Source organism: Anomaloglossus baeobatrachus, chromosome 5 (genome assembly GCF_048569485.1).
Source record: "Anomaloglossus baeobatrachus isolate aAnoBae1 chromosome 5, aAnoBae1.hap1, whole genome shotgun sequence".
In the NCBI taxonomy this organism is placed as follows: domain Eukaryota; kingdom Metazoa; phylum Chordata; class Amphibia; order Anura; family Aromobatidae; genus Anomaloglossus; species Anomaloglossus baeobatrachus.
Window position 1 is genome coordinate 567,682,124 of NC_134357.1, and position 24,682 is coordinate 567,706,805.

At 46.3% G+C, this 24,682-nt stretch overlaps 1 protein-coding gene across 1 annotated transcript in view; it reads right to left on the bottom strand.

Annotated features, from left to right (window-relative positions):
- LOC142312375 (oocyte zinc finger protein XlCOF8.4-like) overlaps positions 1-20,398 on the bottom strand; it is a 43,761-nt gene extending 23,363 nt beyond the window's left edge. Inside the window, exon 1 of the mRNA XM_075351315.1 lies at positions 20,357-20,398. The gene's annotated coding sequence lies outside the window, so the exon portion shown is untranslated. The remainder of the gene's footprint in view (positions 1-20,356) is intronic.
- Between the last annotated feature and the right edge of the window lie 4,284 nt (positions 20,399-24,682).

Consider the following 24,682-nt stretch of genomic DNA (forward strand, 5'->3'; position numbering starts at 1 on the left):
TTCAGGCTATTATCATGAAAGTAATTTCCCCACCCTAGTTTCCCTGGATTGCCAATCTCCCACAAGATTATGTTTCACCAACTAGGGTAGACCCAGTACAATAGGAGTGGGAAAGCCCTGCAGGATATAACAGGAAATTACTTAACAATGTAGGGGTCCTGGGGCATGGCCTAGCAGAGCATGGTGCTGGTCACATAATCCAGGAGCTCTGACGACTTCAGGTGGTGAAGCAGCTCACACATCTTATTCATAGCTCCCAACTTTTAAAGAAGGAAAAGAGGGACAAAGTTTGCGGCGCGCGTAGCGCGCCGCGGCAAATTTTTAGGCCACGCCCCCTAACCACACCCATTTCACAGTCACGCCCATATCCACTCCCCATCCACACCCATTCAGCACAAACACGCAGGCAGCCGGTGGGCCTCCAGCACGGACACGCAGGCAGCCGGCGGGCCTCCAGCACGGACACACAGGCAGCCGGCGGGCCTCCAGCACGGACACGCAGGCAGCCGGCGGGCCTCCAGCACGGACACGCAGGCAGCCACAGTGAGGCGGACGGTCGCCTTCACAGACAGGCGGCCGGCCGCCTTCACAGACAGGTGGCGGGCCGCCCGCACAGAGAGGCGGCCAGCCGCCCGCAGAGAGAGGCGGCCGGCCGCCCGCACAATGAGGCGGCGGGCCGCCCGCACAGACAGGCGGCGGGGGGCGCCCGCACAGACAGGCGGCAGGGGGGCGCCCGCACAGACAGGCGGCAGGGGGGCGCCCGCACAGACAGGCGGCAGGGGGGCGCCCGCACAGACAGGCGGCAGGGGGGCGCCCGCACAGACAGGCGGTGGGGGGCGCCCGCACAGACAGGCGGCAGGGGGGCGCCCGCACAGACAGGCGGCAGGGGGGCGCCCGCACAGACAGGCAGCAGGGGGGCGCCCGCACAGACAGGCGGCAGGGGGGCGCCCGCACAGACAGGTGGCGGGCCGACCGCACAGACAGGCGGCCGGCCGACCGCACAGACAGGCTCCGGCCGGGGGTGAGGGGGGAGGGAGGGAAATCAGCGCTGGGGAGATTAGTTTACTGTACCAGCAGCAGCACAGGCAGCGCTCCTCTCTATGCCACGTCTACTAGGATGGTAGGAGGGAAAAGCAGGGAGGCGGAGAGAGAGTGGGTGGGCGGAGCCCGGGAGCCAGCCGTCCCGCCCGTGGCAACGGGACAAACAACGTAAAGCGTGAAAGTCCCGCTGTATCCGGGACGGTTGGGAGGTATGCAGCATGTTAGAATGTGTACATAAGATCCCGCTGGTGGTGGCCGCAGCTTATAGGCCCCAAATCTGGTGACAGGTTCCCTTTAAAGTGAACCTGTCAGGTGCAATATGCACTCAGAGCCAGGAGCAGTTCTGGGTGTATATTGCTAATCCCTGCCTAACCATCCCTGTATACACTAGCATAGATAAAGAGATCAAGAACAAATATTTTTAAAGATCTTATATCTTATGCTAATGAGCGCGGGGACTAGTCACAAGGGCGTTACTTCACTTGGCTAGTCGGCTCGCATAGCATGTTAGCATGTTATTACGTCCCTGTGTGAGTACTAACACGCTATATGAGCCGACTAGCCAAGTGAAGTAACGCCCTTGGGACTAGTCCCCGCGCTAATTAGCATAAGATATAAGCTCTTTAAAAATACTTTTTCTATAGATGCCTTTATCTATGCTAGTGTATACAGGGACAGTTAGGCAGGGAATAGCAATATACACCCAGAACTGCTCCTGGCTCTGAGTGCAGATTGCACCTGACAGGTTCCCTTTAAAGGGAACCTGTCACCAGAAATTTAGCAAAAAAAATAAAAGATTCCCCTCTGCAGCTCCTGGGCTGCATTCTGGAAAGGTTCCTGTTGTTATTGTGGCCCCTTTGAGATCTAAAATAATACTTTATGAAGTCTTACCTTTTTGTATGCAAATCTGTTTTTATGGTCACGGGGGCGGGCTGCCTGGCGTCCGTTATTCCCCCTCCTGCCGCTGTACGCCGTCCCCCATTGCTCATTTCCATACATGAGGACGCCTTCCTCATGTAACTGTCCTCCTGAAGTTTTGTGCATGCCCAGTGGCACTCTCGCGGGAGTAAGCACTGTGCAAAGTGTGAACGCTTTTGAGGTGATTGCGCAGGCGCGAGATTATGGGCGGCGCTGTGATTGTCATCAGCAGCGTCATCCAAGTACCCGCCCATAATCTCGTGCCCACGCTTCTCACTCTGCCTCCACCGTTATGCGCAAGCACTGGCCATATGAACCACGTTACCTATTACCATGGGCGCGAGATTATGGGCGGCGCTGTGATTGTCATCAGCAGCGTCATCCAAGTACCCGCCCATAATCTCGTGCCCGCGCTTCTCACTCTGCCTCCACCGTTATGCGCAAGCACTGTCCATATGAACCATGTTACCTATTACCGTGGGCGCGAGATTATGGGCGGCGCTGTGATTGTCATCAGCAGCGTCATCCAAGTACCTGCCCATAATCTCGTGCCTGCGCTTCTCACTCTGCCTCCACCGTTATGCGCAAGCACTGGCCATATGAACCACGTTACCTATTACCATGGGCGCGAGATTATGGGCGGCGCTGTGATTGTCATCAGCAAAGTCATCCAAGTACCCGCCCATAATCTCGTGCAAGCAGTAATAGGTAACATGGTTCATATGGCCAGCACTTGCGCATAACGGTGGAGTCAGAGGGAAAAGTGCGGGCACGAGATTATGGGCGAGTACTTGGTTAACGCTGCTGATGACAATCACAGCGCCGCCCATAATCTCGTGCCTGCGCAATCACCTGAAAAAGCGTTCACATGCGCAAAACTTCGGGAGGACAGTTACATGAGGAAGGCGTCCTTGTGTATGTAAATGAGCAATGGGGGACTGCGTAAAGCGGCAGGAGGGGGAATAACGGACGCCAGACAGCCCGCCCCCGTGACCATAAAAACACATTTGCATACAAAAAGGTAAGACTTCATAAAGTATTTTTGTAGGTCTCAAAGGGGGCACAATAACAACAGGAACCTTTCTAGAAGCAGCCCAGGAGCTGCAGAGGGGAATCTATTACTTTTATTGTGAAATTTCTGCTGACATGTTCCCTTTAACTGGTAGGGCAGCCAGGATAAAGCAGAGCTGAAGCTGTTGGGAAGCTAGGACCCAGCAGCTCTGCTCCACAGGCAGGAGACCACTGATCGGTAATAGAAGCCTGCAGATGTCACTCTGCATAGGTTATTGTCACTGCTATCTGCAGGAGAGAGAAGTGCTGATTGCACGGTCTCCTCTGCTTCCTGACTCCCCGCGTGTCTGCAGCAGTGAGAAGCCGCACAGGGGGAGTCAGAGAGAACAGCTGCAGACAAACGCAGGCTCCGGGACTGGGGAGGGTCGGCTCTGGTGCAGGGGGGGGGGGGGGGGGCTCTGCTGCAGGGGGGGGGTCGCTCTGCTGCAGGGGGGTCACTCTGCTGCAGGGGGTGATTCATACCTCAGCAGCAGTCACAGGAGTAGGTGCGCGCTCGGCTCTGTAATGAATAGTAGAAGGGAGAAACAGCGAGGCGGGGCTACAGTGGGTGGGTGGAGCCGGGACAAACAGCCTCACGGGCGGGACCCGGGATCAAAGGCTCAGAAGAGGGACTGTCCCGCTGTATCCGGGACGGTTGGGAGGTATGTCTTATTGGCAGTTCCTTCAGCAGTGAACCTTTCTCCAGGCACTCAATATCACCCTGGGATCAGATGAGGCGGTCCAAAACCAGGCTCCGGAGCTCCCCCAGAAAGGTATCTGACTTCTTTGCCAGAGGCTCTGGGCTAGAGAGGATTTCTAAGATGGCTGCTGCCTCCCCTCATGCTGCAAAGTCTGCAAGGCCTGCACGCTCTGCTACTTCCTCTGCCTCAAGCAGAGGAGGCTCCATGGAGACTGCGGGCACTGTGGAAATGGTAAGCCCTGATAACCAGCCTGTCACAAAGGAGGAGATGAAATCCCTCTTTGCAGCTTTCAGGAAATCTATGCAAAGTGATATAAAGAGCATGTTGGCAGAGCTGAAGGGGGAAGTTAGAGCCATAGGGAACCGCACAGATCATTTGGAGAACAAAATGGAGGAGTTAACAAGGTCCCACAATGCCCTGATAGATGAGCATGGGGAGCTTAAAGCTGAAGTCCGCAAGTCAACATCTAAAATGCTGGACCTGGAGGACAGATCCAGGAGAAACAATGTTAGAATAAGAGGAATACCAGAAGAAGTACATGATAAAGATTCCCCCCCCCCCCCCCCCCGTTACAGGACTTTATTCAAGCTGTTGTGCCTGAAGCAGAAGGGAGAGATATCTTAGTGGACTGGATCCACAGTATCCCTAAGCCTCAAGGACTTAACCCTTCGATTCCCAGAGATACTATTGCCCACATTCACTTATATAAAACAAAGGAGGCCTTCCTGCTTGGTTTAAAGAAGAAACCTTCCCTGCCAGACAGATTTGCTTGCCTTTCAGTGTTCCCAGACCTCTCAGCTGGCACGCTTGCGAGGAGGAGAGAATTCACCCCTTTTATAAAGATTCTACGGGATAAAGGCATTATATATCGTTGGGGTTTCCCTATCACGCTCATTGTCAGTAAACATGGTAATACTCGAGTTTGCTTCTCTACTGCGTAACTTGGGAAAGTGTTTGAGGACTGGGATATTCCACCCTCTCCGCCATCTACCTTGGATAAAGATTCACCCCAAAACAGGAGAATTAACCCTGAATGGTTTAAAGCTTGAAGCTTTAACTTTCGCCTTTTGAGGTCGTGGTCTCCATTTTTCTGGATTTTTTTTTTTTTTTTGGTTTCTGCAGAGGGTGCTGGCTACTAAATTTTGAGGCTGCATCCTGCCCACCTGCAGTTCCTGCCCCACGAGCGTCTTTTTTTCGCTCTAAGGCTATGTGCGCACTAGGCGTTTTTGCCGCGTTTTTAGCGGCGTTTTTTACCGCGTTTTTGTGCTGAAAACGCAGTGACATTGCTTCCCCAGCAATGTCAATGGGTTTTCATAAGTGCTGTCCCCACACAGCGTTTTTTTTTAGCTGCGTTTTTGTGGTGACCACAAAAACGCAGCATGTCAATTATTTCTGCGTTTTTCACTGCGTTTTTCACTCATTGAATTCAATGAGATGTTAAAAACGCAATGAAAAACGCATATAGCCGCGTTTCTATGACTAAAAACGCAGCTATACACGCAAGGGGTGGGCACTACAGTGACGTGTACAGGAAGAGGATTCCTTCTGTTGGTAAACACAGAAGCATGAATCCTCCCGGTACCGTCACCGCTGCGTCCACCTCCCGTCCTGTGCATGTCAGCTCCGTGCGGCGCCATGTACAGGCAGGAGGTGGAGGCAGCGGCGAAAACCAAAGTGAACAGTAGAAAAATAAAAAAAATGTCATATATACTCACCTGTCTGCAGGGTCCAGTGCCATGCCCGCTCCCAGCTCCTCCCGGTCCCGCCGCTCTGGCTGTGTGCAGTCTCCCCGGGGCAGGACCTTGCTTGCAGGACCTGGCGAGGGATCACCTGATGCAGTCACCTGACGCATCAGCTGATCGCGGTGTCGCCGGCTTTTTCCTGCCCGGCCGGCTATCAGCTGATCCTGCCGTCAGGGGACTTCATCAGCTGATTACCGGCAGCTCCGGCAGCGATCGTATAGGATCAGACTCCTGTCCAATCGATCGCTCCAGGAGCTGCCGGTCATCAGCAGAGCACATAAGTGAGTATTATTTTTTTTTTTTTGCACTGATGCATCTGCTGATTGTATAATCGGCTTTTATACAATCAGCTGATGTGTGATGTGATTCAGGCACTTGATCCTGACACATCATCTCATCGCTTTGCCTTCCAGCAAACCGATCAGATGATATTGGATCCGGATTGGACGGCGCGGGACCCTGACCCAGGATTACTGCGGAGGGGGGTTTATTTCAATAAAGATGGAGTCACTAATTGTGTTGTGTTTTTATTTCTAATAAAAATATTTTTCTGTGTGTTGTGTTTTTTTTTTTATCATTACTAGAAATTCATGGTGGCCATGTCTAATATTGGCGTGACACCATGAATTTCGGGCTTAGGGCTAGCTGATAATATACAGCTAGCCCTAACTCCATTATTACCTAGCTAGCCACCCGGCATCAGGGCAGCTAGAAGAGTTGGATACAGCGCCAGAAGATGGCGCTTCTATGAAAGCGCCATTTTCTGGGGTGGCTGTGGACTGCAATTCGCAGTGGGGGTGCCCAGAAAGCATGGGCACCCTGCACTGTGGATTCCAATCCCCAGCTGCCTAGTTGTACCCGGCTGGACTCAAAAATTAGGCGAAGCCCACGTCATTTTTTTTTTTAATTATTTCCTGAAATAATTAAAAAAAAAGGGCTTCTCTATATTTTTGGTTCCCAGCCGGGTACAAATAGGCAGCTGGGGGTTGGGGGCAGCCCGTATCTGCCTGCTGTACCCGGCTAGCATACAAAAATATGGCGAAGCCCATGTCATTTTTTTTTCTTTTTGGGCAAAAAACTGCATACAGTCCTGGATGGAGGCTGCTGAGCCTTGTAGTTCTGCAGCTGCTGTCTGCTCTCCTGCATACACTAGTGAATGGAGGATGCTGAGACTTGTAGTTCTGCAGCTGCTGTCTGCTCTCCTGCATACAATGAACATTTTGAAGAAGGAAATGACATCAGACCTTTTTTTTTTTTTTTTTTCATCAACAATCTTTAATGGCATTGTGCACTGATTAAAAACGCAGTGAGCAAAAACGCAGCAAAAAACGCACCAAATCGCGGCAAAAACGCATGCGTTTTTGCCGCGTTTTTTTAGCCGCGGGTGCGTTTTTTAGACAAAAACGCACATAAAAACGCAGCGTGAAAAAAACGCCTAGTGCGCACATAGCCTTACTGTTTTTGGTTTTTTTTAAACATCATTTTTATTCAAATTTTTAAACATAACAAAAAAATTAAACAGTCAATTCCATGGTCAAATAGTAAACAGCAGCATACACGAGATTGATTTGTTCGTCAATGCAACTGGAACTGTAAACCTTGCATAGGTAGAAAAAATAAAAGGTAGTATCACAAAAGAATAAGAATGTGAGTGTGAACCCTTCCACAATTATGTTCTTGCTATGGTGTCGACTAGCATCTCCATATGGTACATGCTAAGTGTCTAATGATGGTCCCAAAACCCCCAACGTCCCTCCCAGGTCTTCCAGACAATACCATTCTGTATGGCGGAAAGAGCTAATTATTTTCAGGATTTCCTGAGGACTATAATGAAAACCAATTAATTTTTTCCACAGCGGAAAAACTTTTCCTGCTGACCTTTTCTTTACTCCTTTCTGCTTCTATCAGTTCCAGTCCCAAGAGATGTTTAATTTGAGATATTATTGCTCCCATCGATGGAGTGTTTGGTTTAAGCCACTCACTAAACAAAGCCGGAAGAGCCACCACTAAAAATGTGTGGATGTTTCTAGGAATCTTTACTTTGTCTACCATACTCTGAGATTCAGATTCGGGGGGGCGTAATTGGTGGAAGAGCAGAGCCTGTGGTGTTTGTGGAAGTTTTGTTCCCCAACATCCTTGAATCTGCTCCCTTACTCGCTTCCAATATTGTCATGATTGACTCCTGGCTCAGCTGGAGCTGAGCCTTTTTTTTAAGTTTCACTTCTGATGCAAGTCACGTTAGGGGTTAATCCTTTCTGCCTCGTTCTGGAGGTCAGGCTGCTTTATTAGGGCACTGTTTCTCTTGGACTTCGCCAATGATACTTCTGGCTCTGCTGTGTTCTGCTCTTGAGTGACCTGTTGTCTGCCCTGCCCCCTCCTGACCTCCGTGTTCACCTGACCTGTTAACCTCCTCTGTTGTCTGTTTCCATCAGTGTCTCTCCCGCTGTCTCCCTGTTCGTTCCTTATCTGTTTACCTTTATTCTGTCTTGTCTTCCCACTCCCCCTCACTTCTAGGCTCTGATTTCCCGGCTACTGACTATTTGCCTATTATCTGACTACGTTTAGACTTTGCCCTTGTGTACTTACAAGACCTCATGTTGTGACACGGCTTTCTGACGATTCTACTGCCATCTGGTGGGCTTGACTAGTATTACCTCTGCTAGGGAATTCCCTGCTCATACGTTTCCTCCACTTTTACGCCTCCTAGTGGTTTACCAGCTAACTACCTTCTCAGATAGTTTCAGGAATCCTCTCAGTCCCACATTACTGCGCTGTACTGCTATTGTACATCTTAGAGTACAGCGTGACAAATATGTTGTTACTTCTGTGCACTCCCACACCCCATGCCACAGATTCGTAAAGGGCACCCCACACTTAGGACACGCTGTAATCCGGCCAGGGCAGCTATGTGAAGGCGGAATGTTAAAGCCATACAGCGCTGTGTGCATGAGCTTGAAATAAGTCTCCCTCCATCTCTCACACAAGATGGGTTTTCTCACCCGTTCCCACCCTTGTAATATTGTCTTCGCTATCTCCTCATCTCCTGTCGACCTCTCCCATGTTCTGAACATTTTGCTCTGTTTTAATTTAACAAATTTGTGCCTCATGGTGCTGTACAATGAGGTGATACTCGCCATTTGGGTGCGCGGGCCTATACTATTATCTAAGGCATGAGAGACAGATTCCCTCTCCAACTTTCTGAGTCTGGACTGACAAAAAGAATGAAGCTGCAGGACCTGTATGAAATGTTTCCCGTGTATCTTGAATTTGTCCCTAATCTCTTGTGGAGACATCCACCGTTTTTCTTCCCGGCACATAATGGACCCCGCTGTTTGCAACTGATCACAGCTCTGATCAATGGCCCTCTTAATTTCAGCTCCCTGGGGGAATTCGGGATGACCAAATATTGGCATATGTTTGGAAACCAGAAAGGGAAGCTGATAGGCCTTCCTCACTATCTTCCAACATACTATGGTGTCCCTTAGTAAAAAAGGGGGATCTCACTATCTATGGTAGTTTAGCTTGTCTTGTGTGGATAAGAGCGGTCAGGTTCCAAGGGGCGGCTAACTGTCGTTCTAGATGGGTGTTTCAGTAGCAACTAGTGTCGTGTATCCAGTCCACTACATGTCTAAATAAAGAGGCGATATTATAAGCACGTATATTTGGAAAATTAACCCCGCCTTCACCTCTCAGTAGCATCAGTTTTTCTAGTCCAATTCTGGGTCTTTTACCTGTCCAAATAAAATGTGTAAAGGCCTTCTTCAGTCTAAATTATGTCTAAATGTTTTAAAATCAAGGGCAGGGTTTGCAAGGGGTATATGAGCCTGGCAAAGCTAACCATTTTAACCAGGGGACATCTACCCAAAAGAGATATTAGTAAGTGATGCCACCGCTGCAGTTCCCCCAATATTTTACCTATAAGGGGGGTGTAGTTAAGTGAATAGAGTTGATCTGGTCTCCTCCCTATCTTTAACCCCAAATACGTTATGTATGACTTTGAGACACATAGGTCCAGACCTAGCTTGACCCATTGCTCCTGAGGTATTTTGTCTCCTAATTCTAGAAGTTCACTTTTGTTGATGTTAATCCTGTACCCCGAATATTCACGGAATTTCTGAATAAAGTCAAAGATCTTCCTCAGCTGCTCTAGTGGTCTTGACAAAAAAAGTATGACGTCATCTGCAAATAGAGCAATTTTAACTTTATCTTTGCCTACTCTGATTCCGTCAAATAGATCTCACTCCTCCATAAATCTAGCAAAGGGTTCCATGGCCAGGTTGAAGTGGCCATGGAACAGCAGTGGTGACATTGGACATCCCTGTCTGGTCCCCTTGTGCAAGTGAAAAGAATCAGAGAGAAATCCTGGTGTGTGTACTCTAGCTGTAGGGCTATTGTAGACCTCATCCAAAAATGTTCTAAATTTGCCTTTTAAATTGAACGAGTCCAACGTCGCCCCCAGCCACTCTCAACTAACGTTATCAAATGCTTTCTCTGCATCAAGAGTTAGGAGGGCTGGTCTGTCTCCTAAATGCTGCTGTCGTCCTACCTTGTCCAGCACTGTCAAGACTTTTCTTATGTTTTTAACTGCAGCTCTTCCCTTAAAAAATCCCACCTGAGCTGGCTTCACCAGTTGGGGAAGCACCATTGCTAAGCGGTCGGCCATTATTTTGGATATAATCTTTTGGTCTAAGTCAATAAGTGAAATAGGTCTATAGGAACCAGCCTCCAAGGGGTTTTTGCCATGCTTTGGAATTACTTTGATATATGTCTCCCTGGATCTACCTGGAATATCTCCTGTTGTCAAAATGTTGTTGTAGTAAGTAGTCAATACCGGGGAAACCTGTTCCTTGAGTGCTTTGTAAAACTCCCCACTATACCCATCCGGACCGGGTGCCTTTCCATTTTGAAGATGACTTATAGTTTGCTTCACCTCTTCTTCCGTTATGTCTGCATTAATTACATCCTGCTGCTCCTGCGTGAGTTTAGGGAGAGATAAGCTTTGGAGGAAGGCTCTACCCTCTGTCGTATTTGTGTGTGAGCGTTTGTATAGATCTTTATAAAAATTTTGTAGAGTGGAATTTATTTTTTGGGATCAGATGTTACCTTTCCTTGTCCATCTTTTATTCTGACTATGGGTGATACTTGTAAACGTCCCTTTTGCCAATTTCGCCAGAAGCTTACCCGCTTTGTTGCCGTATCTAAGTAATTCGACCTCTTACCTAGATCTATACACCTGCTCCCTCCTGTCTATACACGTCTCAAACTCTTGTTTGGTCAGTTTCCAATGTTCTCTGTTTTGAGTTGTGAGGTTCTGCAGGAACTCTGTATAGGCATGTTTGAGTTTTGCACTCGATTCAGAATACCCCATCTTCACTTTTTTCTTAAGGAAAGAGACTTACATTAAAATTCTGCCTCTCAGCACCGTCTTTGCCGTGTTCCAAAACAGAGCAGTTTCATCTACGTGTTCTCTGTTTTCAGATACAAACTCATCCCACCAGCAGCGCAATTTGTCATTGAATCTCTCGTCCTTTGTCAGGAAGGCTGGAAACCTCCATATAAAGTCTGTTCCCCTGACCACCCTGTCCGTCAGTTCCATACCCACTGGGGCATGATCTGATATAACCAGATCAAAAATTTCGACCGACTTCAGCCTGTTTAATAGACTCTCAGAGGTCAGGAGGTAGTCAATTCTTGACCAGGACTGGTGGACATGGGAAAAGTGAGTAAATTCTCTAGCATCAGGATGCAGCCAGCGCCAGACATCCCTCAGCCCAGTCTGGTTAAGTAGAGAGGAGTGCATTCTCCTCTCTCTGGGGGTTCCTACCCTGACTCCTTCTATCTTCCTCTATCCTATGTACCGTATTAAAGTCACCTCCAGTAATTATCAAGGGAAAATTATCCAGGACAATTTTTCTCTGTTTTCAAAAAAGGATTTGTTTGAACCGTTGGGGCCATAAATGTTATATATATAGAATAGGTTTTGCTCTTACTGTTTTGACTGCTTGTCAGTCCTTGTGTAGCTCCGTCATGTTATGTGAGGAGCAACTTGTTTCTCAGTTTTTCTTTAATTGTTATGTCATGTTATTTGTTGATAGATCTTGCCTGTATGTACCATTTCTTTCTGCAGGGTTAATACTCCAAAGGAAGCAGATTCTCGGCTATCACAGACACTTCTGGCCTTACATACCATGGGTTTAAAGGTATTGTCTCTAAATGTAAAGGGATTAAATTCTCCATAAAAGGTAATGGGTCTGGAAGGAGGCAAGGAAGGCGAGTAGTGATGTTTTGTGCATTCAAGAATCACATTTATTAGCCCAGGATAATGGTAGAATGAAAAATGTTAATTATCCTCATCAGTTTTTTGCCAATAATGTCCACAAAAGGGCGGGTGTGGGAATCCTCATTACAGCTCTGTAGCCTTCCAGCTTGAAAGGGTGGTGGGGGACATTGAGGGGAGATATGTCATTTTAATTGGTATACTAAAAAATGTGCAATTTACTATTGCTTCAGTGTACGCTCCCAATGTGGGCCAATTTAAATTCATACGTACATTTTTGGAGACTTTTAGGGGAGTGGCAAAGGGTTCCTCGGCGATATGCAGAGACTTTAATGTCCCTATGTGTAAATCCCTAGATTGTTCCCACCAGGCCCCGGCCAGAAAAGACATGGGCCACCTGATCCGCGAGTTTCGTTTTCGTGATATATGGTGATATGCTCATGCAGGAGAGAGAGACTACTCTTTTCACTCCCTAAGGTTTAATACCTACTCTAGAATAGATTATATCTTAGTAGATGATTCGGTACTGTTGGGTTGTGACCAGATTAACATTGGCCCCATTACGTGGTCAGACCACGCGCCCGTTATGTTAACAATTTCAGACGAGGGTCCTAACCGGTCTCCTTCCAAATGGAAACTGATTATATCCTCTCTAACCAAGATACCAGAGATGAAATCGCTCGGCAATTAAAAGATTTTTTTGCTATTAACCCCTTCAGCCCCAGGGCACTTTCTGTTTTTGGGTTTTTGTTTTTTGCTCCCCTTCTATACAGCTGTAAACAGCAGATACGGTCACTTCCTGCTTCACTGGCCTCCAGGCCGAGTGAAAACGAAAGTGAAACGTCATAGCTGCAGGCATCATCACATGACCTTGTGCTACCATGGCAACCACCGAAAGTCACGTGATCACTCCAGTGACTTCCGGTGGGGGCGGCGGTAAGTGAAAATCTTCACCGCGCGTATATACATCTCGCTGCCAGACTTTGGCAGCGAGATGTAAGGGGTTAATGTTACGGGTGGAATGCGATTCCACTTGTAACATGCAGGCACACATGTCAGCTGTTGAAAACAGCTGATATGTGCGCCGACGCCGCACCCTGCCCACGGTAGGGGGCGGGGCTTAACGGCACACGATCCATGACGGATAGATTCATCCATGGTCGTGAAGGGGTTAATGATAATCAAATGGTCTCGGATTAAACTCTTTGGGCGGCCCATAAGGCCTTTGGTAGAGGTGTCCTCATCAAAATTGCAGCAATGGAGAAAAGGAAAAGGTTAAAAGCATTTAATGATATTTTATCTAAACTCCAAATTCTATAGCTTCGGTGATAGAGATGGTAGGGTCCTAGCAAGTCGTGTGAAGAAAAGGGAGGCTCGGATGGCCATTCCCTTTTTGATTAAGCACGACGGGTCCAAAGTTTTAAACCCTACTCATATAGCTAGTGAGTTTAAAGAATACTATTCCCAACTATATAATCTCAAGTCAGATCCTAAAGCACACCAGCCCACGAAGGGTGAAATTTCTTCTTTCCTTGCTAAACTAAATTTGCCAAAACTTTCCCCCACGGCTCTGGCTGCTCTTAATGCCCCCCTTACTGAGGAGGAAGTAGTTTGGGTTATTAATTCCTCTAAGAGACTTTCTGCCCTCGGGCCAGATGGTTTTTCTGATTCTTACTACCGCCAGTTTGCGCACATCTTGGCTCCATTTTTGGTTAGAACATTCTCACTATGGAGGGACTCATCTGATATCCAATCTGAAAGCTTGGCTGCGACAATCACTACTATTCCTAAACCGGGAAAGCCTCCAACCTCTCCTGGTAACTTCAGACCTATCTCTCTTTTGAAATGTGATGTGAAGTTCTATGCAAAAGTCTGGGCTAATAGACTGCTCTCAGTTTTGCCGGCCCTGGTCTTCCCTGACCAAGTGGGATTTGTCCCAGGGAGGCAGGCTAGAGATGGCACTAGAAGAGTGATTGATTTGATGGATTTTCTTGAATCCAGTGGTACCCTCGGTGTATTCCTGTCTCTAGATGCGGAAAAAGCGTTTGATAGGGTACGCTGGGGCTATGTGGATGCCGTTTTGGACACATTTGGTTTCTCTGGTAATATAAAGGGTGCTATTATGGCCTTATACAAAAAAACAAATGCTTCGGTCTGTGCAGCAGGCTTCTATTCTGATAGATTTGACCTGACTAATGGGACCCGCCAGGGTTGCCCCCTTTCTCCTATAATTTTTGCATTAGTCATGGAGCCCCTGGCTGAGTCCATTAGGCTCAACTTGGAAATCTCTGGAGTTAAAATAGGCCCTGTAGAACATAAGATCGGTTTATATGCAGACGATGTAATACTCTCTTGCACTGATAGTGAAAGATCATTGATAGGGATCAAAAACGCTCTCCTTGAATTTTCTAAGATTTCATATTACAAGCTAAACGAAAGAAAATCGGTCTCTTCTCAGTTAATGTTCCACCATCAGTTAGAGAGAGAATCTCCTCACTTGTCCCGTATACTTGGGCCCAGGACGGCTTTTAGTACCTAGGGCTAAGGATTTATAAACTTTCCAATATTGTCAAACAGAATTTTAATACTCTGCTTGATTCCATTCGAAAGGACATAGACAATCAAATACATTTACCCCTTTTCTCGATGGCACGCATTCAGATAGTTAAGATGATGTTCCTACCAAAAATTATTTATTTATTCCGCTGTCTTCCCTTGAGGTTCCCCAAGAGGTTTCTCTCTCTCCTGCAGTCAATTGTGAGCAGATTTATTTGGGCAGGAAAGAAACCTAGGGTTGGTATGTCTACCTTATTTTATAGTTATTGACATGGTGGTCTGGGGGTCCCAAATTTTTATTTGTACCATAAAGCAGCAGTTCTAGAGGCGTTAAGGGAGTGGTATGATGATTCTAGTACTCACAAATGGGTGCTTGTGGAGAAATACTTGGCCCCGCATGGGACTTTGAGATTTCTACTGGAGGCGCGAGTACTCTCTTCCCCTGCAGACAATGAAAGTGGCATTTTCTTACTGGTCTGATCTGGTCTCTGCTCGTCAGGTGATTAAATTTGAGTCTATCTCTATTAAAGCCTTGGAGCTTCATGTGGATGGCCTCATGTTAGGCAATTGGGTGAGGAATGGTATTATGGTCATGAAAGATATCCTCTTAATTCAGGAGTTGAAACCTTTCTCTGTCCTAATGGATGAATTTGGCCTTCACAGAAATAACTTCTACCAGTATCTGCAAATTCGTCATTATTTAAATTCATGTGTATTTCCCTTTTATCCTGCCATAATGCTGTTTGCTCGCCAATACATATGTTTTTTAGTTATTCCTCCTCTCAAAAACACAGCCTCTCGGTAGCATATAAAGTGTTTCATTCCCCCGGTAATGGTCCTAAACAAGCGTATATGAGGCGCTGGGAAGGGGCTCTTGCTTTCTCCTCAACCCCAGAACAATGGTGGTCCGCTTCTAGCGACCTGCAGAAATATTCCTCCTGTATCAATCTTGAGCAGCTTAAGAAAGTTCCCTTTGACTGGTACTACACCCCGCTGAAGATTTCCAAATTCCGTGGTTCCTATCCCCAATCCTGCTGGAAAGGCTGCTCAGGTGTTGGTTCCCTAGGGCACGTGTGGTGGGATTTTCCGTTCATCCGGCCTTTTTGGGAAGAAGTGTCTAACATTATTACCTCAGTTACAGGCCTGGCTGGAAGTTTGAGCGGTCCGCTACCGGTTTTGGGGATCGGTTTACATATATTCCCTGGCGATTTGAGACCAATTGTATCACACATTCTAATAGCAGCACGTATGTGTCTGGCAGACCACTGGAGAGAAATAACTATCCCCTCTAAATTGGAAATTATCCAAAAAAATCAATAAACATTACCAATACGAGCTCCTTCTGACCTCAGATCTGTTTACCAAAAATAAAATAAGAAATTGTTGGTCCCCCTGGGTGGTGTCCAAATTCTCGTCCTTCCAGTCCTGATTGGTAGACCTGTTATCTTATTACCCATCATCCCTACCGTTGCTTCCTATGTTGCAAATTGTATGCCCTAACCCTACTATGCAGAATTTTCAGCTGTTATCTGTTTTTACTTTGAATTTTATTGTCCTGCTGTTATAGGACAAATTTTTCAACTGTCCACATATTTGTTGCGGTGTATAACCTGTATTATGTAAAATCTTAAGAAAAATTTATTGAAATAAAAAAAATAAAAAAAATGCATGGGTCCTACCCTCAGGATTATATCATGTAAATCTGTGTCAGGAATCCCTGAGCAAGCGGCTCTGAGTCAATGGCATAGATGGATTGGGGTTAGCCAACATACTGCAGGTAAGCCCATGAGTCTTTACACACAGACCATCCACCATGCTGACTCCTGCCCCACTGCCTAGGAAAACGGAAATGTTCTCAGTCCTACTCTCTAGCGCCACCTCTGCTGTCAGGACAAACCGAGAATTACATGTACAAGACAAACCCACACTCCGATTGTCCACCCCTACACCACCAAGGGTCAGTCGAGCCCCAGATATTTCTGTTTGCTTAGGAATCGAGGGGCAGGCTCCAATAAAATAACCATTTTCAAACAAAAAAACAAACTCCTTTTTTATGGTGGATCTAAGTGGAAACGTGAAGTTGTGATTCCCCCTAACTGCATGGTCTCTTTCAAACCCATGAGTGATGGTTCCCCCATAGATTCCCCCCCTCACCCCAACAATGAAGTGCTGCCTGGAGGTAGGGTCTCCAGGAAAAGTTGTCTAACCATTGTATCTCGGAGGTGTCTATACACACGTATATCCAAGGACATGGCAGCCTCCAAGGTCTCAACGTTTTCATAAATCACCAAGGCATCCTTCAACCTCTCTGAAAGTCCCTGTCAAAATTGGCTTCTAAGGGCCGGGTCATTCCACTTGGTATCAGTTGTCCATCTACGTAATTCAGAGCAATAAGTCTAAGCCGACCAACTCCCCTGCTAGAGGCGACACAGCTTGGACTCTGCCAAAGAAACTCGGTCAGGATCATCATAACATGAGACCCGAGACCTCAAAAACTCCATCCACCACCTGGAGGCAACCAGAGCCACTTGGCAAAGAGAGAGCCCAAGACTGTGCATCCTCCTGTAACAGCCAGATCACAATCCCCAATCGCTGCTCCTCATCACTAGAGGAGTAAGGCCAAAGCCTAAAGTACAATCTGCAGGCCTCCTTGAACACCAAGAATGTGTCTCTACCACCTGCAAACCTATCTGGGAGAATAATCTCGGGCTCTGGGTGGGCCTGCCTACCTGCAGAATCTCCAATATCTGTATTCTGCGACCACTTTTGCTGCTGAGCAGTGAACTTTAAGTCTCCTACTTCCAGGGACAGACCCTGAAGATGCTCAGCCAGAAAAGTGACTGGATCCATGGAAAAAAAAAAAACCCCACAACAACCAAAGAAAAATAGCCCTTATGTCATTCTAAGTATGGGGAAATACCAAGCGAACGGCGAAAAGTAAGTGAAAAACTGTGTCTAGGAAATGGGAGAGATGGTGATCCCTTATCAAGCCTACCGCTGGGCCCTGGCTTTCCTCACCACCCTAGATTAGTTCCGCACTTATGCGCCGAGCTGGATACCAGACTCTGAAGTAGGCCCAATGTAGGGAGCAGATGGGATGAGCTCTTCATCAACTCCACTAGGAGCTAAAGAAGACACAGGAATAACAAACAGGGAGAAAGTGAATGAGCAATTTATCACCAGATGACTCATGGAGATGAACTGCAACAACCACAAATATTCTCCAGATGTATACAAGCCAACTGCTTGCACTGAAGACTTGTTAAGGGTATAAGAGCTATCACCAGCACCGAGTAATAGGAAGCAAAGGAATATAAAGACGCCAAGGGAAATGCTGATGAAAAGCACCTGAAAGGCTTAGGAACTCTACAGGGTCCAAAAGGGAAAGGGATGAAAGTCAAGACAGAAATAATAGAAGGTCAGGGAGCAGTTTAGGCAGCCAAATGCTATAACATATTATAGCCGGACACCATAAGACTGTCACCTGTCACCTATGACACAAGTCCATTAATAGCTGCGTGGTCTGCCCACTCAAGATAATGTCTAGCTCTTTAACAAGAGCAACACCGCTGGAGGTCTGCATATCTTCGCACGCAGACACCTGAATGAGACTAAGGGGTGCTTCACACACAGCGAGCTCGCTGCCGAGATCGCTGCTGAGTCACGCTTTTTGTGACGCAGCAGTGACCTCATTAGCGATCTCGCTGTGTGTGACACTGAGCAGCGATCTGGCCCCTGCTGCGAGATCGCTGCTCGTTACACACAGCCCTGGTTCGTTTTCTTCAAAGCCGCTCTCCTGCTGTGACACACAGATCGCTGTGTGTGACAGCAAGAGAGCGACAAATGAAGCGAGCAGGGAGCAGGAGCCGGCGTCTGACAGCTGAGGTAAGCTGTATCCAAGATAAACATCGGGTAACCAAGGTGGTTACCCGATATTTACCTTAGTTACCAGCCTCCGCAGCTCTCACGCTGCCTGTGCTGCCGGCTCCGGCTCTCTGCACATGTAGCTGCTGTACACATCGGGTTAATTAACCCGATGTGTACAGCAGCTAGGAGAGCAAGGAGCCAGCGCTCAGTGTGCGCGGCTCCCTGCTCTCTGCACATGTAGCTGCATTACACATCGGGTTAATTAACCCGATGTGTACTGTAGCTAGGAGAGCAAGGAGCCAGCGCTTAGTGTGCGCGGCTCCCTGCTCCCTGCTCACGCTGGTAACTAATGTAAACATCGGGTAACCATACCCGATGTTTACCTTAGTTACCAGTCTCCGCAGCTTCCAGACGGCGGCTCCGTGCAAGCGCAACGTCGCTTGCACGTCGCTGCTGGCTGGGGGCTGTTCACTGGTCGCTGGTGAGATCTGCCTGTTTGACAGCTCACCAGCGACCATGTAGCGATGCAGCAGCGATCCTGACCAGGTCAGATCGCTGGTCGGATCGCTGCTGCATCGCTAAGTGTGAAGGTACCCTAATGGTCTCCATAAACCTCTTGTACCATACATTAGGGAGAGGATAAGTGAGCATTCATCCCCATCCATATCTCTGACTGCTCGTAAACCTTGCCCAGACATGCCCTATTAACTATCTGAGCATTAATCATGCTGGAGCCTTCTTCTGAGCTTACATCACCGAGGCTATCAACCTCGATGATGCATATCTCCCCTCAAGGGCTTTTCCAGGGACCTTCTCACAGTACAGACTGGGTCTAGTGCCGGTGTGGTGAGTTGTGGGATGTCATGCTGTCTGAGAGGCCTGTGGGGTTACCATAGTGGAAATTTCATCTGAGGAACACCAAAAGAGAGAGTCTCCTCAATTTTATCTAAGGTACACCGAAAGACATGGGCCCTTATCATAGCTGTTTCTTAAGCTTTCTGGAGTAATTTGTTCCTTTTTAGTGGCTTTAGTATTTGCATCTTATTTTCTATATGATTTGCAGTACTTTTTAAGTCGTTTTGGAGTTTTCTTCACTATTGCTTATTCAGATGTTTTTGACAGATTCATGAAATGCGGCTTATACCAAATGTCACTCCGGTAGAGAGTGGCGGAGGGTGGAGGAGAGAGTTTAGCGGCGGCCCGGCACCGGTACTCACACAACCCAAACGGATGACAGCAGGAAAGTGCAACATACAGCATACGCTGTGAGCTCTACAAAAATGGCAGTGATCTCCTCCCTCTGTTGTGATCTGGACAGCCCAGAGGGAGTGTCCAGTTCACAGCAGAAGCTGTTTCTGTGTTAAGTATAAGGCCGGAGCCCGAAAACTGTCATTACTCAAAGCAAATCCACCATGGCAGCCCCCAGTGTTTCAGTAGAATTAAATAAAAACTAAATAAACAGTGAATTTAATATTGTATTAAAATTACTGGATTTCATAATCACTATTATTAATGCAAAAATCTAAAACAACGCAACACCTTATATTTAAAGGTGCATAGAGTGAGATAGAGCCTCCACTATTTTGTGTTGTACACATTGACCACTGACTTCTCGATCACAGACCTCTCCGATGGTCAACGTCTCTGACTGCCGAACTCTTCGACCACCAAACTCCAACCTCTCTGACCTTCAACCTCTCCGAACACCGACCTCTCTGACAACCAACTTCTCTGACTGTCAACCTCTTTGATCACCAAACTCAGACCTCTCTGACCACAGACCTCTCCAATAACCAACCTCTTCGACAACCAACCTCTCCGACCACCGATCTCTCCAATTATTGTCCACTGCGGACAGTGTGAGACCATTCATGCAGTCATTACTACAGCAGGTGGAGATAGTCTGCAGAGTGTGAATGAGTCGCTGTGTGAGGAAATCGCTGAAATGTTCCCGGTCTCCAGTATCAGGTACTCACTGTTGTCCTGGACCCTGCACTGGGTCTGTCCGTACAGCAGAGGTCGGCAATAACAGCCAATCCCTTGCTCTGCTATAGCCGCCCTGGTAACAGACTGATGCCGGCCCTTCTGCAAACTGCTCCTCCTAGGTGAAATTTATATACAGCCGTGGAGAAGGCCCCAAAATAGTGCTCAGTGCTGAAGGGGGTAATGCTGCCTGCGCCCCGTAATGGGGAATCACCACATACCTCTACCTGCAGAGTCGCACAATAGATATATGGCTGCTCTGTGCTGCCAGGACCTGTGATGATGTCACATGGAGGGGAGGAGTCAGGGGTCACATGATCAGCTCCTCAGTGTATGCAGGACTCTGCTGTGCTGGGTGTCATGGTGCTGAATGAGGGGAAGTTTATGTGATAGGTCAGGAGGGATTTACAGTGTGGATGTAGCAGAGCCGTGTGTGTACAAGGTGTACGGAGCAGATCTACATGTGTATGAAGTGTATGGAGAGGAGCTTTGTGTACGATGTGTATGGAGTGGAGCCGCATGTATACAATGTTGCAGAGTGGAGCCGTGTTTGTATGATGTGTGTGGAGCAGAGTTGAGTGTGTACCAAGTGTATGGAGGAGTGAGTGTACGACATGTACGAAGTGGAGCTGTGTGTGTATGATGTGTATGGGGCGGAGACATGTGTATCTGTCACTTCCATTACTTTATCATAAATTGTCATTTACCATGTTTTCGCTATACTTTTTACAAAAAAAAATCACATATCACATAATAATAATATACCATAATATGCCAAAGCGTACAGACGCTCAGAGCGCAGCGCGACACAAGGGTGACAACATGGATGGTATAGAAGAAATGCCTCTCTTTTTAGGTACTTCCCCCATCATCGTCACATGCCTATTTCCTTGCGTGTCCTGAACTCACTCTGGCTAATGAGAGGGCCAGTGAGAGCATTAGTCTCACCACTACAATAATACAACACCAGGTAAGGGAGACAGACAAAGGGAAGATAGACACAAAAGGAAAATACTCCTGATAGGAAAAGTCCGTAGACCTCCAGAGCTAAAAAGACATTGTAGACAATCCATTCCAAACAAATAGCAACAGAGCAGGTAAGACAGGTTCAGCAGCACGAAGACACACGCAGGTGTCCTGTAGAACAGCAGAATTAGCATCAGATGAAGAAGTCCCCTGAAAGATGTGTGGGGGCTTTTTATGCAGGGTTGAACAAAGGAAAGCTCATACTGCAGAGAAAGATGTATACATTAGTGAACAAAAAATATAATGATACATCATGACATTATTTACGAGCATTGCGGTAAAAACGTATTAGAATCCTATAGGCCTCCATGATACTTTTGACTAATTAAGCAATGTCGTCATTGCTGACATCTCTGATCCCTGAAGGCGCCTCTACTTCACATAACTCTTTAGACACTGACAACTCTATTGATAACTTAGTTTCTTTATCAATTCAATATACAGTCAGGTCCAGAAATATTTGGACAGTGACACAAGTTTTGTTATTTTAGCTGTTTACAAAAACATGTTCAGAAATACAATTATATATATATATATATATATATATATATATATATATAATATGGGCTGAAAGTGCACACTCCCAGCTGCAATATGAGAGTTTTCACATCCAAATCGGAGAAATGGTTTAGGAATCATAGCTCTGTAATGCATAGCCTCCTCTTTTTAAAGGGACCAAAAGTAATTGGACAAGGGACTCTAAGGGCTGCAATTAACTCTGAAGGCGTCTCCCTCGTTAACCTGTAATCAATGAAGTAGTTAAAAGGTCTGGGGTTGATTACAGGTGTGTGGTTTTGCATTTGGAAGCTGTTGCTGTGACCAGACAACATGCGGTCTAAGGAACTCTCAATTGAGGTGAAGCAGAACATCCTGAGGCTAAAAAAAAAGAAAAAATCCATCAGAGAGATAGCAGACATGCTTGGAGTAGCAAAATCAACAGTCGGGTACATTTTGAGAAAAAAGGAATTGACTGGTGAGCTTGGAAACTCAAAAAGGCCTGGGCGTCCACGGATGACAACAGTGGTGGATGATCGCCGCATACTTTCTTTGGTGAAGAAGAACCCGCTCACAACATCAACTGAAGTCCAGAACACTCTCAGTGAAGTAGGTGTATCTGTCTTTAAGTCAACAGTAAAGAGAAGACTCCATGAAAGTAAATACAAAGGGTTCACATCTAGATGCAAACCATTCATCAATTCCAAAAATATACAGGCCAGAGTTAAATTTGCTGAAAAACACCTCATGAAGCCAGCTCAGTTCTGGAAAAGTATTCTATGGACAGATGAGACAAAGATCAACCTGTACCAGAATGATGGGAAGAAAAAAGTTTGGAGAAGAAAGGGAACGGCACATGATCCAAGGCACACCACATCCTCTGTAAAACATGGTGGAGGCAACGTGATGGCATGGGCATGCATGGCTTTCAATGGCACTGGGTCACTTGTGTTTATTGATGACATAACAGCAGACAAGAGTAGCCGGATGAATTCTGAAGTGTACCGGGATATACTTTGAGCCCAGATTCAGCCAAATGCCGCAAAGTTGATCGGACGGCGCTTCATAGTACAGATGGACAATGACCCCAAGCATACAGCCAAAGCTACCCAGGAGTTCATGAGTGCAAAAAAGTGGAACATTCTGCAATGGCCAAGTCAATCACCAGATCTTAACCCAATTGAGCATGCATTTCACTTGCTCAAATCCAGACTTAAGACGGAAAGACCCACAAACAAACAAGACCTGAAGGCTGCGGCTGTAAAGGCCTGGCAAAGCATTAAGAAGGAGGAAACCCAGTGTTTGGTGATGTCCATGGGTTCCAGACTTAAGGCAGTGATTGCCTCCAAAGGATTCGCAACAAAATATTGAAAATAAAAATATTTAGTTTGGGTTTGGTTTATTTGTCCAATTACTTTTGACCTCCTAAAATGTGCAGTGTTTGTAAAGAAATGTGTACATTTCCTACAATTTCTATCAGATATTTTTGTTCAAACCTTCAAATTAAACGTTACAATCTGCACTTGAATTCTGTTGTAGAGGTTTCATTTCAAATCCAATGTGGTGGCATGCAGAGCCCAACTCGCGAAAATTGTGTCACTGTCCAAATATTTCTGGACCTAACTGTACCTGCTATTCATGACTACACATCATCTATCAACTGATACAATTGTATTTTTTTATTCCATTTAACCTTTTTGGATTTTTTCTTATACTTGCTAATAACACTTATGTCATCTCTATCTTCTCTAGCCAATGCATCTCATTAACTGCAAAGTTAGTTTGCGGAACTCTCCGTAAAATGGCTGTGAGATACAACATGGCTGCTCAGCATATTATGGCTGACAATTCCCTAACAACTCCAAGTTTCTTCAATGCAGGAAAACACCACAGCTGCAGTAGTCACAACTCCTCAGCTTCTTCCAGAGACCGTCTCCTTCCAAAGTGGTCAGCTTAAGAATGTGATTCTATAACTGGCATCAGATAGTAAGACAAGTCACTTTTTATAGCAAAGTGGAGTGGTCACGAAAGAGCTGAACCTGGGATTTTAAGGCTACAAAGGATAGTCAGACAGGAAAGAGTTCTTAACCACTACAGCACTAAAACAAAGTATATTCACTAAAATACAAATCATGGATCTGTGAACAATAAGTCGTTGTGATCTTCTGATCCCAGACTCGCCAGAGGTTTCTTCAGAATGGAGCACACTTGTGCCATGTATCCTCCACTATTACTGTTCAGCCGTAGGCTATGATAGGAGAAAGTTATTAAACAAAATGAAAAACTATCCAATTGCAACACCGTTTTCGCATAGTATTCTGTTCTTAAAATAAAAGCTATGTTGTCATTGTTTGCTAGGAACAAAACGATGACCCAAATTCACTATTTGCATTTTTTTTTTAAATTGCTTTTCTTTCATGTCTTTTGTGTTAAAGTCTTCAAAATGGAGCACAGGGTTCATGACTTTGGGAATTTTCTGGCATATGTAAAATTACTCCGCCAGGGCAAACTGGAGTACATAAGCAACAAATTTGCAATTTTTCAAAATGTCAAAAAGATGAATCACACAACAACATCTGAAAACCCCAAACTCCGCCCAGAATGTCTAACATGGGGGGGTGGGGGGGGGAAACAGATGAAAATATAAAATAGGTGAAAACTAAAAGAAGAATAAAGGGCAAATGAAAAACATGCAAAAAAAACCCAAAAACTAGATGAATCTAATTTGGCCCTTTGCCATTACGGCCTTATTATTCCTTTTTCTCTTCCACAGCCTGCTTATATTCTGGTTTGTGTAGCGAACTGGATCCATTCAATGGAAATCAAATTTGTGCAAATTTTTTACAAATTTGTTGAACGTAAACATTTTTAATAATATGTGATTCGCTTTTGTGCAAATTGCTAAAAGATGGCCACTGGCATCCTACACATTGCAGAAGAGTGCTGTCATAGCTCGACTTGGGGAGTTGATCCAGCAATCTCTTGCTCCATGGTCGTTTCACCTGTCTGCTGAGCTATGGTCCTTT